This window comes from Mustela putorius, unplaced genomic scaffold, assembly GCF_011764305.1.
Source record: "Mustela putorius furo isolate JIRA1106 unplaced genomic scaffold, ASM1176430v1.1 tig00003987_pilon_pilon_pilon, whole genome shotgun sequence".
NCBI classification, from domain to species: domain Eukaryota; kingdom Metazoa; phylum Chordata; class Mammalia; order Carnivora; family Mustelidae; genus Mustela; species Mustela putorius.
Genome location: NW_025422126.1, coordinates 206321 through 222527, shown reverse-complemented (window position 1 = coordinate 222527; position 16207 = coordinate 206321). Strand labels below are relative to the sequence as shown.

General features: G+C 39.3%; 1 pseudogene; it reads left to right on the top strand.

The window, feature by feature from the left end:
- The first annotated feature begins 7388 nt into the window (after positions 1-7388).
- On the top strand, positions 7389-8324 carry LOC101688880 (annotated as a pseudogene).
- The last annotated feature ends 7883 nt before the right edge of the window (positions 8325-16207 follow it).

Genomic DNA, 16207 nt, shown 5'->3' with positions numbered 1-16207 from the left:
TCCCTTGCCTTTGGCGTTGTTCCTAGGAAGATGTTGCTGCGGCTGAGGTCGAAGAGGTTGCTGCCTGTGTTCTCCTCAAGGATTTTGATGGATTCCTTTCGCACATTGAGGTCCTTCATCCATTTTGAGTCTATTTTCGTGTGTGGTGTAAGGAAATGGTCCAATTTCATTTTTCTGCATGTGGCTGTCCAATTTTCCCAACACCATTTATTGAAAAGGCTGTCTTTTTTCCATTGGACAGTCTTTCCTGCATTGTCGAAGATTAGTTGACTGTAGAGTTGAGGGTCTATTTCTGGGCTCTCTATTCTGTTCCATTGATCTATGTGTCTGTTTTTGTGCCAGTACCATGCTGTCTTGATGATGACAGCTTTGTAATAGAGCTTGAAGTCTGGAATTCTGATGCCACCAACGTTGGCTTTCTTTTTCAATATCCCTTTGGCTATTGGAGGTCTTTTCTGGTTCCATATAAATTTTAGCATTATTTGTTCCATTTCTTTGAAAAAGATGGATGGTACTTTGATAGGAATTGCATTAAATGTGTAGATTGCTTTAGGTAGCATAGACATTTTCACAATATTTATTCTTCCAATCCAGGAGCATGGAACATTTTTCCATTTCTTTGTGTCTTCCTCAATTTCTTTCATGAGTACTTTATAGTTTTCTGAGTATAGATTCTATGCCTCTTTGGTTAGGTTTATTCCTAGGTATCTTATGGTTTTGGATGCAATTGTAAATGGGATTGACTCCTTAATTTCTCTTTCTTCTGTCTTGCTGTTGGTGTAGAGAAATGCAACTGATTTCTGTGCATTGATTTTATATCCTGACACTTTACTGAATTCCTGTACAAGTTCTAGCAGTTTTGGAGTGGAGTCTTTTGGGTTTTCCACATATAGTATCATATCATCTGCGAACAGTGATAATTTGACTTCTTCTTTGCCGATTTGGATGCCTTTAATTTCCTTTTGTTGTCTGATTGCTGAGGCTAGGACCTCTAGTACGATGTTGAATAGCAGTGGTGATAATGGACATCCCTGCCGTGTTCCTGACCTTAGCGGAAAAGCTTTCAGTTTTTCTCCATTGAGAATGATATTTGCGGTGGGTTTTTCATAGATGGCTTTGATGATATTGAGGTATGTGCCCTCTATCCCTACACTTTGAAGAGTTTTGATCAGGAAGGGATGCTGTACTTTGTCAAATGCTTTCATCTATTGAGAGTATATGGTTCTTGTTCTTTCTTTTATTGATATGTTGTATCACACTGATTGATTTGCAGATGTTGAACCAACCTTGCAGCCCTGGAATAAATCCCACTTGGGCGTGGTGAATAATCCTTTTAATGTACTGTTGAATCCTATTGGCTAGTATTTTGGTGAGAATTTTCGCATCTGTGTTCATCAAGGATATTGGTCTATAGCTCTCTTTTTTGGTGGGATCCTTGTCTGGTTTGGGGATCAAGGTGATGCTGGCCTCATAAAATGAGTTTGGAAGTTTTCCTTCCATTTCTATTTTTTGGAACAGTTTCAGGAGAATAGGAATTAGTTCTTCTTTAAATGTTTGGTAGAATTCCCCCGGGAAGCCGTCTGGCCCTGGGCTTTTGTTTGTTTGGAGATTTTTTTTTTTTTTTAAAGATTTTATTTATTTATTTGACAGAGAGAAATCACAAGTAGATGGAGAGGCAGGCAGAGAGAGAGAGAGAGAGAGGGAAGCAGGCTCCCTGCTGAGCAGAGAGCCCGATGCGGGACTCGATCCCAGGACCCTGAGATCATGACCTGAGCCGAAGGCAGCGGCTTAACCCACTGAGCCACCCAGGCGCCCCTGTTTGGAGATTTTTAATGACTGTTTCAATCTCCTTACTGTTTATGGGTCTGTTCAGGCTTTCTATTTCTTCCTGGTTCAGTTGTGGTAGTTTATATGTTTCTAGGAATGCATCCATTTCTTCCAGATTGTCAAGTTTGTTGGCGTAGAGTTGCTCATAGTTTGTTCTTATAATAGTTTGTATTTCTTTGGTGTTAGTTGTGATCTCTCCTCTTTCATTCATGATTTCATTTATTTGGGTCCTTTCTCTTTTCTTTTTGATAAATTGGGCCAGGGGTTTATCAATTTTATTAATTCTTTCAAAGAACCAGCTCCTAGTTTCATTGATTTCTTCTATTGTTTTTTTTGGTTTCTATTTCATTGATTTCTGCTCTGATCTTTATGATTTCTCTTCTCCTGCTGGGCTTAGGGTTTCTTTCTTGTTCTTTCTCCAGCTCCTTTAGGTGTAGGGTTAGGTTGTGTACCTGAGACCTTTCTTGTTTCTTGAGAAGGGCTTGTACCGCTATATATTTTCCTCTCAGGACTGCCTTTGTTGTGTCCCACAGATTTTGAATCATTGTATTTTCATTATCATTTGTTTCCGTGATTTTTTTTTCAATTCTTCTTTAATTTCCCGGTTGACCCATTCATTCTTTAGAAGGATGCTGTTTAGTCTCCATGTATTTGGGTTCTTTCCAAATTTTCCTTTGTGGTTGAGTTCTAGCTTCAGAGCATTGTGGTCTGAAAATATACAGGGAATGATCCCAATCTTTTGATACCAGTTGAGTCCTGATTTAGGACCAAGGATGTGATCTATTCTGGAGAATGTTCCACGTGCACTAGAGAAGAATGTGTATTCTGTTGCTTTGGGATGAAATGTTCTGAATATATCTGTGATGTCCATCTGGTCCAGTGTGTCATTTAAGTCCTTTATTTCCCTGCTGATCTTTTGCTTGGATGATCTCTCCATTTCAGTGAGGGGAGTGTTAAGGTCCCATAATATTATTGTATTATTGTTGATGTGTTTCTTTGATTTTGTTATTAATTGGTTTATATAGTTGGCTGCTCCCATGGTAGGGGCATAGATATTTAAAATTGTTAGATTTTCTTGTTGGACAGACCCTTTGAGTATGATATAGTGTCCTTCCTCATCTCTTATTATAGTCTTTGGCTTAAAATTTAATTGATCTGATATAAGGATTGCCGCTCCTGCTTTCTTCTGATGTCCATTAGCATGGTAAATTTTTTCCACCCCCTCACTTTAAATCTGGAGGTGTCTTCGGGCTTAAAATGAGTTTCTTGTAGGCAACATATAGATGGGTTTTGTTTTTCCTATGTCCCTTTCTTAATGTAGATTATTTGGGATAGGCCCAGGTTCAGGAAAATTGAAAACTTATTGTATGTAAGGAGAAGAAGTTTGTGTACGTCAGTAAGAGGGACAGTGTGGGAGGGAGACAGGCAGGAAATATTACAATTATTACATGGAATGGGCTGTGAGTAATGGACTTTTATATAGCAAATATTGTTTCCAACAATAGTTTTGATATAATAAACTGAAGGATTTCAATAGAGTGGTAGTAAAGGTAATGAAAAGGGAAGGGAAAAGAAAGAACAGATGCCAGAACTGTGGGTGATACAGGAGATTTGTTGCACAGGGTGTGAAATATATTTCAAATTAGGGATGCTTCCCCATATGTGAAAATGAGAGATGGCATCAACCAGCAAGGGCGTGGGGACAGGTAAGCAGCATTCTCCTGACTCAGGCAAAGGGCAGTGAGCTCAGAGGATGACTTATGGTCTCAGGGATGATTCCCTAAATCTTGGAGGATTTCTGTTCCCTAACTTAGTAGGGGACAGACCTCTACCCACCAGTGAGTATCACAATGCCTCCATAACAGATACCAGCCAGGGCGATTGGCCTGGGGCAAGTCAAGCAGAGCAGAGTCTCACATCCTAGAGATAAAATTAAAAATAATAAAATAGTACTGCCTGAACATTTTCATATCTGGTGTGCCAGTACTTGGACCCCATCTTTGGAATAAATAGAGCCTGCCTTTTGCATTTCCATTTTAACTCCAGTGAATGATCTGTTTTAAAGTGTTTTTGGCAAAAGGGACCAGTAACAGTGAAGCAGGGAGTATAGCGCAAGAGGACACCTGGAGCCATCCTTCGGCCAGTTTGGAATAGGTTTGGTTCTTACCCTCTCCAACAAATTTACAGAGTCATTCAAAAAGCTTTGATGGAAAGGAAGTGGGATTTGAGGATGGGTCCCAACAGCTCTATATTATTGTGTTTGGCAGGACTCTGTAGGTATGTGACAAGGAGGGAGGAATGGGATGAGCCATGTGGGGTTTTGTGATATCTCAGCCAGAATCCCAGCCAAAGCTCTATATATCAATGTTCTCTCACATAGAGGATGATCCTGTCATGGCCGCAGTCCTTCATTAGCCAAAGTGAACAAGACATCAACCTGGGTGGAATGTAACTAGTTCCCACTGTCCAAAAGCAGCCGTCTGGCCCGCCCCAACCATGACTCTTCCTCCACGCCCATAAGAACGAATGCCCTATAAACAGTAAGGAGATTGAAACAGTCATTAAAAATCTCCAAACAAACAAAAGCCCAGGGCCAGACGGCTTCCCGGGGGAATTCTACCAAACATTTAAAGAAGAACTAATTCCTATTCTCCTGAAACTGTTCCAAAAAATAGAAATGGAAGGAAAACTTCCAAACTCATTTTATGAGGCCAGCATCACCTTGATCCCAAAACCAGACAAGGATCCCACCAAAAAAGAGAGCTATAGACCGATATCCTTGATGAACACAGATGCGAAAATACTCACCAAAATACTAGCCAATAGGATTCAACAGTACATTAAAAGGATTATTCACCACGACCAAGTGGGATTTATTCCAGGGCTGCAAGGTTGGTTCAACATCCGCAAATCAGTCAATGTGATACAACACATCAATAAAAGAAAGAACAAGAACCATATGATACTCTCAATAGATGCTGAAAAAGCATTTGACAAAGTACAACATCCCTTCCTGATCAAAACTCTTCAAAGTGTAGGGATAGAGGGCACATACCTCAATATCATCAAAGCCATCTATGAAAAACCCACCGCAAATATCATTCTCAATGGAGAAAAAACTGAAAGCTTTTCCGCTAAGGTCAGGAACACGGCAGGGATGTCCATTATCACCACTGCTATTCAACATCGTACTAGAGGTCCTAGCCTCAGCAATCAGACAACAAAAGGAAATTAAAGGCATCCAAATCGGCAAAGAAGAAGTCAAATTATCACTGTTCGCAGATGATATGATACTATATGTGGAAAACCCAAAAGACTCCACTCCAAAACTGCTAGAACTTGTACAGGAATTCAGTAAAGTGTCAGGATATAAAATCAATGCACAGAAATCAGTTGCATTTCTCTACACCAACAGCAAGACAGAAGAAAGAGAAATTAAGGAGTCAATCCCATTTACAATTGCATCCAAAACCATAAGATACCTAGGAATAAACCTAACCAAAGAGGCATAGAATCTATACTCAGAAAACTATAAAGTACTCATGAAAGAAATTGAGGAAGACACAAAGAAATGGAAAAATGTTCCATGCTCCTGGATTGGAAGAATAAATATTGTGAAAATGTCTATGCTACCTAAAGCAATCTACACATTTAATGCAATTCCTATCAAAGTACCATGCATCTTTTTCAAAGAAATGGAACAAATAATGCTAAAATTTATATGGAACCAGAAAAGACCTCCAATAGCCAAAGGGATATTGAAAAAGAAAGCCAACGTTGGTGGCATCAGAATTCCAGACTTCAAGCTCTATTACAAAGCTGTCATCATCAAGACAGCATGGTACTGGCACAAAAACAGACACATAGATCAATGGAACAGAATAGAGAGCCCAGAAATAGACCCTCAACTCTACAGTCAACTAATCTTCGACAATGCAGGAAAGACTGTCCAATGGAAAAAAGACAGCCTTTTCAATAAATGGTGTTGGGAAAATTGGACAGCCACATGCAGAAAAATGAAATTGGACCATTTCCTTACACCACACACGAAAATAGACTCAAAATGGATGAAGGACCTCAATGTGCGAAAGGAATCCATCAAAATCCTTGAGGAGAACACAGGCAGCAACCTCTTCGACCTCAGCCGCAGCAACATCTTCCTAGGAACAACGCCAAAGGCAAGGGAAGCAAGGGCAAAAATGCACTATTGGGATTTCGTCAAGATCTAAAGCTTTTGCACAGCAAAGGAAACAGTTAACAAAATCAAAAGACAACTGACAGAATGGGAGAAGATATTTGCAAACGACATATCAGATAAAGGACTAGTGTCCAGAATCTATAAAGAACTTAGCAAACTCAACACCCAAAGAACAAATAATCCAATCAAGAAATGGGCAGAGGACATGAACAGACATTTCTGCAAAGAAGACATCCAGATGGCCAACAGACACATAAAAAAGTGCTCCATATCACTCGGCATCAGGGAAATACAAATCAAAACCACAATGAGATATCACCTCACACCAGTCAGAATGGCTAAAATCAACGAGTCAGGAAATGACAGATGCTGGCGAGGATGCGGAGAAAGGGGAACCCTCCTACACTGTTGGTGGGAATGCAAGCTGGTGCAGCCACTCTGGAAAACAGCATGGAGGTTCCTCAAAATGTTGAAAATAGAACTGCCCTATGACCCAGCAATTGCACTACTGGGTATTTACCCTAAAGATACAAACGTAGTGATCCAAAGGGGCATGTGCACCCGAATGTTTATAGCAGCAATGTTCACATTATCCAAACTATCGAAAGAACCTAGCTGTCCATCAACAGATGACTGGATCAAGAAGATGTGGTATATATACACAATGGAATACTATGCATCCATCAAAAGAAATGAAATCTTGCCATTTGCGACAACATGGATGGAACTAGAGCGAATCATGCTTAGCGAAATAAGTCAAGCAGAGAAAGACAACTATCATATGATCTCCCTGATATGAGGAAGTGGTGATGCAACATGGGGGCTTAAGTGGGTAGAAGAAGATTCAATGAAACAAGATGGAATTGGGAGGGAGACAAACCATTAGTGACTCTTAATCTCACAAAACAAACTGAGGGTTTCTGGGGGGAGGGGGGTTGGGAGAAGGGGGTGGCATTATGGACATTGGGGAGGGTATGTGCTTTGGTGAGTGCTGTGAAGTGTGTAAACCTGGTGATTCACAGACCTGTACCCTTGGGGATAAAAATATATGTTTATAAAAAAATAAAAAATTTAAAAAAAAGAAAAAAAAGGGACATAGTTACTGAGGTTTAATTACATGAAATTGCTGACCTACAAAAATAACCCTCCTGTAAGATGTATTAATAAAGGTATAAAGGAAATCAAGTGGGGCCACTTCTAAGAAAAGGGTCAATAACAAGTCAGTTCTATAGGTGCCAACATCCAGGGGACAGAGGAAGCCTGAATGTGACAGTTGTCACCCACCACGGTCAGCCCCAGCCCATTCTGATAGCTGATTGGGCTTCGGGGCTCCAAGACCAGAGGATCCCAGACTGAGGAGGTCATGTATAGTTTGAGCTGTTACAATCCCAGTTCCTTCATCCTTGTGGGAATACCTGGTCTGGAGAGATTCCACAGCTGGATCGAGATTCCCTTTTGTGTCATCTATGTTCTGGCTATTGTGGGCAACTGCACCCTTCTCTACCTCATTGCTGTAGAGCACAGCCTCCATGAGCCCATGTTTTTCTTCCTTGCTATGCTGGCTACCACGGACTTCATCCTGGGATCCAGTGCCCAAACTACTCAGTAACCTCTGGCTGGGCTCCCAGGAAATTACCTTCTCTGGCTGTGTCACCCAGATGTTTTTCCTCCACTTCAGCTTTGTAGTGGACTCAGCCATCCTGTTGGCCATGGGATTTGATTGCTATGCGGCCATCTGCTTCCCCTTGAGGTACACCACCATCCTGACTCCACAGGTGGTCATCAAGATTGTGGTGAGCATCATCGTGAGGAGCTTCTGTGTCATCTTGCCAGATGTTTTTCTGGTGAAACGGTTACCCTTCTGCGGGACACGCATCATCCCATACACATACTATGAGCATATAGGTGTTGCTCGGCTTTCCTCTGTTGACATCTCCATCAACATCTGGTATGGATTTTCTGTGCCTCTCATGACTGTCTTCTTGGATGTGATCTTTATTGCTGTTTGCTATGCCTTTATCCTTCATGCTGCCTTTTAGCTCTCATCTCAGGGTGCCCACCAGAAGGCCCTCAGCACCTGTGGTTCCCATGTCTGTGTCATTCTCATGATTTACACACCTGCTGCCTTCTCCATCCTTGCTCATCGCTTTGGGCACATTGTCCCTCGAAATGTGCTCATCCTATTTGCCAACTTCTATGTGGCCACCCCCCTGTTCTAAATCCTGTTGTCTACGGAGTGAAGAACAAGCAGATCCAAGACAAATTTATCCTTCTCTTCTCTTTAAAGAAGACACAATGAGTGGGGAGGGTCACTGAAGGAGACATTAAGGTAAAATTCTAGTAGGTGAAATTTTATGTAAGATGGGAGACATAAAAATAAACTTTAACTCCTATTAACCTGAAATTTTAGCGTTCTATCCATGAGCGAAGTATGGGAAGGGAGGAAAATAGAGAAGATCTTCTAGACTTTCAGAAAATCAAGCCTCTTCTTGGTTCAGTTTTCTCAACACTTGTATGAAGAAGGTGATGATGGGTACACAAGGGCATTAAAACTCAGGCTTCCATTTTTCCTACTTCTAATTTTGAGAGATTTGAAGGCTAGATATTTCCCAATATACAACTCATCCCTGTATTTTTCAGTTCCTGAGTTAAAGACAAATGTTCCTGTGTTCCTCCTTTAGTAGCTATCAATGCTCTCAAGTATAACTATGAAACTTACTGCTTTGAGCTTCAGTCCCGAGTCTATACATTATTAATCCCCTCTTCTCTGTCCTGTACCTGCTTCATTTTTTCCTTATCCTTCTCAAATTACATAGAGCTGATTATCTTTTGTTTCTGTTTTCTTCAGTTGCATGTTCCAAGAAATTTTTCACTACCCTTGGTCCATATTTTAGAAGTATTAATTAATTTAAGTAAAAATAATTTATTTTGGGTGGCTCAGTTGGTTGAGCAACTGCTTTCGGCTGGGGTCATGATCCTGGAGTCCTCGAATCAAGTCCTGAGTAGGGCTCCCAGCTCCATTGGGAGTCTGCTTCTCCCTCTGACCTTCTCCCCTCTCATGCTTTCTCTTACTCAATCTCTCTCAAACGGATAAATAAAATCTTTAAAAAAAAAAGGAAAAATAATTGTGATAGGATAATATTAGTTAATTCATTACACAGATGAAATGGAAATTTACAAAGATTACAGAAAGACAATTAGTGGATTTAGGATCCAAAACCAGGTCTGTCTGATCCAGAATTCTTTATCCAATTGCTTCCTGAATATCTACTCACTTGAAAGGCTTACAAATGCCTCCCACTTCATTTTTCCAAAACTGACCTAGAAACTAACTTCCTCCACAAAAAGTGCTCTTCTTTTTCAGTGTTCTTTTATGGGGAATGATGGCACTACCACCAAATGCATTCCCAAGCCAGAAACCTGTGGCTTGTTCTTGATTTATCCTATGTCATACTCTAGCAAAATTAAGTCAATATTTGGGTTAAATGTTTTGTTTCAAAGTGCTTATAAGTCACATCAGTAGATATATACATGAAATTCTTACTTATATCATGACCATAGAGCTTGCCTCTGTCCTTTTCTATGATCTGTCCCTCTGAGAGTATTTCAGAGTCGTCTTTTTAAAGGAGTTCCAATCCTGCTCCATTCAATCCACTCTCTCTATAAAAGCTAGAGTAGTCATCTTAGAATTCATAGGATTGTTTCACTTTGCACCTTGCATTTTTTCAATAATTCCGTTGCTCTTATATCAGTGTAAGGAATGGAAGAATCTAATGAAAAGAGTGACCTTCCGTAAAAATCAGAGCTTTACATTCAATTTTAATTTATTTATCTTCATTTATTTTTTTTTCACTTAATTTTCACATCCCTGACTCTTTGAGCAAGTAATTTCAGAAGCGATGCTTTTTGTGTGTGTCATACTCAGTGTCTGGTTCTTTAAAACAACAACAACAACAACTTGGTGTGAGTAGAGTGTGTATTAAGTAGGATCTGGGTAGAAACCATCTATGTTCTTCTTAAGAAACTCTCAGGATAAAAAAATGCCCATTTCCTACACTCTCCACTGAAAAAGAGGCCATAGATTTTATCAAGATGAACATGTTAAATTACTCAGTAATAAGAAGTAAATAATAAAGTTGGTATAAGGAGGTAAGATCCTCTGTGTGTGGGGGGGGGTCTGCATGTGTGTTAACATTTTCTTTTATATTTGTAAGCCCTTGGGAAATTCAGAAGATGCACAGGTAGGGCTGCTTTATCCAAACCACAATTATAAACCATCATACCTATTTGCCTATTTATTTGTCTATCCACACCTACAAGATGAGCTCCTTGAAGGCAGAAACTTAGTCCTAGGCATCTTCTTATGCTCTTTTATATGAAAATATCTGACACACCATGTGTTCTCAATGAAGGTTTCATACACATTCAAACTTTATTAGGAACCCCTTCTTGACGTCATTATCCTTAACTTTTCTTTTTTTCCTTCTCTATCCAGTTTAGATTCCAAGATATGTTAATGCAGCCATTGTCTTGTTTATCCTAAACTCAACGTGTTCTAAACCGTACAGTCTCTCTTACATACTCAGTTGAAAAAATAAGGACTCTAATGACTCTTAATGAAAATAGCCCTGTATTTTGGGGAAGTTAGAGATAATGACTGCACAAGATAGACTGATACTACTGTTGATGAATGAAGACATACACCACCATAGTTGTCTACTTTCAGCTTCTCCAATGCATCACATTTCTCCTTGTCTCTTCTACCTGTGCTTTCTCTTTATTCTTTGCCTGGCAGTTCCAGTTTAGGTTCAACTAAAAATTCCCTCCAATATTTATTTTTCAGTCCTGTATATTACATTAGTATCACTCCTATACATTCTCATTGCACAATGGACCTTTCATTGTAGGACATATCACAACTCTAATAAAATGACTGGTTGTATACTCGGTTGTTTAGTGTTGGTTTCTCCATTATATATCATCAAAGATCAGGCTCATGCCTACTTTGTTTACCATTGCATTCCTATCATTTACAAGCTCATAGATTGTAATAGGCATTTAATAAATGTTTGTTGAATAAAAGAGTTGAATGGAATGAGGTCTTTTAAAAGATTTGTTTGTTTGTTTGCTTGCTTATGTTAGTCACCATACAGTACATCATTAGTTTTTGATGAAATGAATTAGTTTTAATGAATGAATAAAATCCTTTTTGTTTGGTGAGCATCTACCTGGATTTGTAACTCTGCATAATCAGAGAGAAAATTATGGAGAGTCATGGAAAAAGACTTATTTTCTCCACAATGAGGTGATAGTTGTTTCTCCACTTATTCTTCAGAAACTTTCTTTAACTTAAATATTTCTAAGTTAATTTTTCCTTTTTAGAGATGCAAAAACTGATTTCTAGAACATTGAAAGTACTTTGTTAGAGCACAAAGGAAGGGATGAGCAGAATAGGGAACATTCCAAATGGTCAGCCACTAGGCATTGAAAGTAGACGTCCTTGTGGATCTGATGGGAGGCCATCTGTGGGGTTCTGTTGGAAAGATGAGACTTATCCTGGCTGGCTTGGTATGATTTTCAGATATGTGTGTGCCTTGTGTTAGACATTTGTCCCAAACACATAGATTAGCAGCCTGTAGCCTGAAAAATTGACTAAATACTGAGTTAATGATGATTATCCACTGAGGGAAGACGGACAGAACTACCAAGCAAGAATGAACATTTAAGTGAATATCTGAGAAGACAGGCCTCTTCACACCTGGAGAGATGCAGCCCTAGGCAGAAATATCTCCAGGGTTTTGTTATATCAGGCTAGAAGCTGATGTTTTTCAATCCAAATAGCTATTTATCGATTTTCCACTATGAAGTACCCTCAGCCAGGTATTCAGAGGAGAATGAAACAGTCGCTGCACATGTGATTTTAGGAGTTCTATAACTGGGCTGACACATGGTAGATGACTTTGCCAGACTTTCTTTGTCAAATTAATGATAAAGCTAGATCAAGACCCCACTGAGGTTCAGGTATTCTAACATCATGGATTCCAAAATTTCCAATCCACCACTAATATGAGCTGAGGTGTAAGTTTCTAACCTGGGAAATTGTTAATTTGGTTGAATCCTTGTTCATGTCCCACACTGACTTGAAGCGTTAGAACCTGAAGGCCTATCGGTCCTCTGGGCTCATGAACTTCTGTTCTAACCTGTCTTTAATCCCTGGAGATGACAAGGGAAATAAATTTGCACTCCACTCTTCCAGGCTCGATGTTGGTCTTGCCTACTGTGGTCGTGGTCTATGTTTTTCCTTTATGTCCCTTTATATGTCTTTACTAATCCTGGAACTGCTTCTTTTGTTCTTTGGTCTGTTTTTCACCTGCTGTGTTTCTGCACACTCTGATCAGCATCTTGCCTTTGCAAAGCAGTTCCGGGACCAGGATCTGCAAGGTATAAGCCCTTGGTGAGCATACAGAACTATTAGGGAGTAATGGAGTAGAGATGATGAGAAAAGGAGCTGGTGAGGAGGAAAGAGGCAGGTGGGGAAAGAAGGGGCTCCGAGAAAGAAGAAAGGACAAGATTTGAATTCTACAGATAGATTATAAAGCTGACACTCATGCAAAAAGAATGGTGTGAAAGAGAGGTGTCTATTAGGAGCTTAATTCTGAGCCCCTCCCACTTATATTCCTAAGATGTTTCTATGATTTTTCTAAAGATCGGAAATGCTATGGATGTATAAACAAACAAACAAACAAACATCAGTGGTCATGATAGATATAGAATTGGCCATTCCAGACTGGGGCCAGACACAAGGTTATCTTGTATGTGTAAGCATGGGTTTATATTTGTGGATGCATTTATGAATGAGTGTCCTGTTGTCCTTTGGGATGATGTGGGCAAACACCAAGATATCCACCCACCTTGTATACCATAGCAAGACACAAATCCAAAATGAAGTCAAACAGTTGTTTTTGGAATAGGTTATAAAATAGTCCTTTTGTGACCCATGAACCAAACATGGATATTCTTTTCTCTACACTGGGGCAGAAGAAAGATATGCACATAGACACATTTAACACAAAAAAGAGAAATAAAGTCAAGGTATGGATTATAATGCTTGGTAACTAAGATATTACTGAAAGGCCTGTCCATTGTTTAGTACTGGAGGAGATGGAGTAGGTAGAGATATTGCGAGTGTCATTGCCATATTCCTAGCCTTAGGATGGAAGAGAAAAAGGCTCAACAATCAATCAGAGACCAGTAAATAGGGTGGGAGTAGAATGTTTGCTAAATGTAAAATCCTATTCAGTAATCTGTAATCAAAGAGTACTAATACTAGTAGACTAAAGAGAATGTGTAGTAAGTGATACCTAAGAAGTTTCATGAAAGGATATGTAAAGCCACAGACCTTCTTTTGTATATAGGACTTTGAAGGTAGGTGAGGAAAGTGCTGCAGTTTCCCACATCTAGCTGCATCCTTCCTACCAAAACATCTTTTGGTAGCTTGCAGTGTCAGTGGATGGCTTTGGTTTGTTTGGTGGGAGCCTTCATCCGGTTTGGAAGTTTTTAAATATGGGAAGCAACATTTCATGCTTTTCCAGATCTTTAATTATCCAGTATTTAGGTGGAGGAGCCTAGCTTGTGTTATTATGGTAGGCCATGAGGATATAAGACTGAGGGAGAGGTGGATGAATGATAGGGTATTCACAGCACTATTTGGATGATCAAGTTCATTAGTGTGAAGTCCATTGGGCCCTCTGCCATGCATTTACTCAACAAGAACTTATTGAAGACTCTGTGACAGATACCGTTCCAGGGATAGAACTGTGAAATAAGCTGACATGATATCTATCCTCTTAAAGTTTACCACTTCTTAAGTGAGAAAGCTAAGTAAAGTAAAATGAAAATAGTGTGGTAAGTCCTCTGATCGGATAATATGGAGTGCCAGGAGTGTACCTGGGAACGTTACCTAATTTGGATATTGTTCAGGAAAGCTTGCCATGTGCTGAACATGAGAGAGTTAGCTGTAGAAAGAAAGAAAATGGGCCAAGCTGAAGAAACTTCGAGGACCAAATGTAGGAGGAGAAGGAATCAGACATGATTATGTGTATTTCCCAGAGCTGAAGATTACATGGGAGATGTGTGTGATATAGTCAGTGTACTAAAGTTATCTCCCCTTTGATATGCGAGAAGCTTTCTGGCTTCTTCCACTTTGATCGTCTCATGTGGTGCCTGGTTTTAGTTAATATAATACCTGTTTATAAGTGGAGAAGGAAAACTATTGAAAAATATTGGAAGTCTTTAAAGTGACTTTGAGGAACTACATGGGTGTCGGTAATACCATGGTGTTAGGTAGAGAACCATGAGTTCCTTGCAAATTCTTGTTGTGAGAGTACGCAACAAGAGATTACCGATGTGGATACTACTCCCACAACCAGGTAATGTGTCTTCAAGTTAAAATTTATTTGCTTACCTTAGTAGATAGTAAATACATGGGCATGTTATCTTAAAAATTATTCCCTAAAATCATGAGACAGGTGGTGCCCAGGTGGCTCAGTGGGTTAAAGCATCTGCTTTTGGCTCAGGTCATGATATCTGGGTCTTGGGATTAAGCCCCATGTCTGGCTCCCTGCTTAGTGGGGAGTCTGCTTCTCCCTCTCCCTCTCCCTCTGGCTCTTCCCCTACTTGTGCTCTCTTGTGCTCTTTTCTTTTTCTCTCACTCACTCTAAGAAATAAATAAATTCTTTAAAAAAAATGAGGAGACAAAGAAGAAGCCCAGAAAACAAAATAAAATAAGACAAACCTGACTTCAAGTTTATAGAGATGGAAGAGTTCACTGATGTTTCCATACCTTTACTACTCCTCCATCACCCCTCTATTAACTGGCAAGTCCTACTGATTCTGTCTTCTCATCTTTCTGAAGTCCCTTAAGCTCTTCTGTTACATTGACTTAGGCTGTCATTTTCTACCTCACTACAGTAATTACACATGGTTCTTTCTTACAGAATGAGTTCCTATTCCATCTGGGCTCATATTAGTTCTTATAAATAGTGTTCCAATAAATGAATATATTTAGATTTCACAAAATAGTTTTACTAGCTTTTAAAATAAACTTAGAATATTTTCAGGCTTCTTATATGCTCATAAATCAATTGTACCCTACATGAATTACCTGCTTTTTAATTTAAGGCATACTTGATAAAATTGTCTAGTTTGGGGACCATATGGAGGGAGATAGATCTCTGACAACCTTTTAATTTTACATAAATTGGTTTATTTAGGTTTTATGATTCTCATCAATCATGTTTGTTAATGTATATTTTCCTGAATGTCATTACATTTTGTCAGAGCATGAGAATTGATTTCAAAATACCATTATTGTTAAAAATGTATCTGCCTTGTCAGTAGAATTTTTTTGTCTTTTTATCTGGATTTTTAAAAACTTTTAAAAAACATTTTATTTATTTATTTGATAGACAGAAATCACAAGTAGGCAGAGAGGCAGACAGAGAGAGAGTGGGAAGCAGGCTCCCTGCTGAGCAGAGAGCTGGATGAGGGGCTTGATTCCAGGACCCTGGGATCATGACCTGAGCTGAAGGAAGAGGCTTTAATCCACTGAGCCAGCCAGGGGCCCCTTATCTGCATTTTAATAATTACGTTTATGTAGTTCAGATTGTGGCTTTAAAGAATTAATTCTACTGATTGTATTTTTTACTCTTTTCTTTTTAAAGTAATTGATTTTCAATTGTGGATATTTAATATACTTATATTATTTCTTATTCAATTGAAAATGTGTTTAAGACTAATATTTTGCATCTTAAAGCAGTTTCTACTACTTTTTGAAGGTTTGCTCCTTAGTGAGTCCTTGGAGACATTTTCTAGTCTGTATCTACCTTTTTGTCTTTCTGTCTTATTTGATATTTGCTGGTTATTTATTCACCTAAATAAGTTTCTTAAAAACCTCAGTCTCATACACATTTCAGGTGTATACACTTTTTTTTTTTAAAGATTTTATTTATTTATTTGACAGACAGAGATCACAAGTAGGCAGAGAGGCAGGCAGAGAGAGAGGGGAGGAAGCAGGCTCCCTGCTGAGCAGAGTGTGCAATGTGGGGCTCGATCCCAGGATCCCAGGATCATGACCTGAGCCAAAGGCAGAGTCTTTATAACCCTCTAAGCGACCCCAGGCGC